Source organism: Eimeria mitis, genomic scaffold (genome assembly GCF_000499745.2).
Source record: "Eimeria mitis Houghton genomic scaffold, Emh_scaff1553, whole genome shotgun sequence".
Lineage (NCBI taxonomy): Eukaryota > Apicomplexa > Conoidasida > Eucoccidiorida > Eimeriidae > Eimeria > Eimeria mitis.
The window spans coordinates 4,989-6,350 of NW_013569754.1; positions in this window are offsets into that span (position 1 = coordinate 4,989).

Here is a 1,362-nt window from a genome sequence, read left to right on the forward strand (position 1 = left end):
CGTGCAGCGAGTAGCAGCAGCAGCAGCAGCAGCAGCAGCAGCAGCAGCAGCAGAATATTTGGTTTTCGTGGTGTATCTCGAGGTGGTTCTTTGCTGCTATCTTCTCACCGTCTATCTCCCCTGCTGCAGCAGCAGCAGCAGCAGCAGCAGCAGCAGCATTTGCAGCAGCAGCAGCAGCGTGGTTTCAGCAGCAGCAGCAGCAGCAGCAGCAGCACAACAGCAGCAGCATTTGAGTCTTTATCTAATATAATACAAAAAGAAATAAACCACGAAAAAACACAATACGAGGCAGACAAAGAAATACAAAAATTTATAAATACAAATAAATGGAAAGTCAATGAAAACACCAATGATGTACTCGTTACGCTTACGAGAGAAGTTGATGGTAAACCCTAATAAACCCTAAACCCTCATAAACCCTAAACCCTAAACCCTAGAAACTGGATAGTGGTTGTTGGTGTGTGGTTTATAAACCTAAACGCTAAACCCTAGTTTTTGTAAAGCACTGAAAACACCAATGATGTACTCGTCACGCTAACTAGAGAAGTTGATGGTAAACCCTAATAAACCCTAATAAACCCTAAACCCTAAACCCTAATAAACCCTAAACCCTAAACCCTAGATAGTGGTTGTTGGTGTGTGGTTTATAAACCTAAACCCTAAACCCTAGTTTGTATTGGACAGAGAAAACACCAATGATGTGCTTGTTATACTCACCAGAGAAGTTGATGGTAAACCCTAAACCCTCATAAACCCTAAACCCTAAACCCTAGAAACTAGAACCCTAAACCCTAGATAGTAGTGTGTATTTGTAGAGTTTACGAGGGTTTGTGCAAAACCCTAAACCCTAGTTTTTATAATTAACTGAAAACACCAATGATGTACTCGTCACGCTAACTAGAGAAGTTGATGGTAAACCCTAAACCCTAAACCCTAAACCCTAATAAACCCTAAACCCTAAACCCTAGAAAGTGGTTTTTGTCATGTGCTGAACCCTAAACCCTAAACCCTAGTTTGTATTGATGACTGAAAACACAAATGATGTACTCGTCACCCTCACCAGAGAAGTCGACGCTAAACCCTAAACCCTAAACCCTAAACCCTAATTTATGTCTTAGCGTACTGGTGTACAGGAGAGGCTTACCCTAAACCCTAAACCCTAAACCCTTATAAACACGCCAGCAACGCAAACCCTAACCCCACACAAACCCTGAACGGATATAATAAACCCTAAACCCTCACTAAGCTTTGCGACTCTAAACCCTAAACCCTAAACCCTAAACCCTAATTCTCTCACCCCTCAAAAAAACCCCAAACCAGACCAAAACCCTCACCATCCCTTTTTTTTTTTTTTTTTTTTTT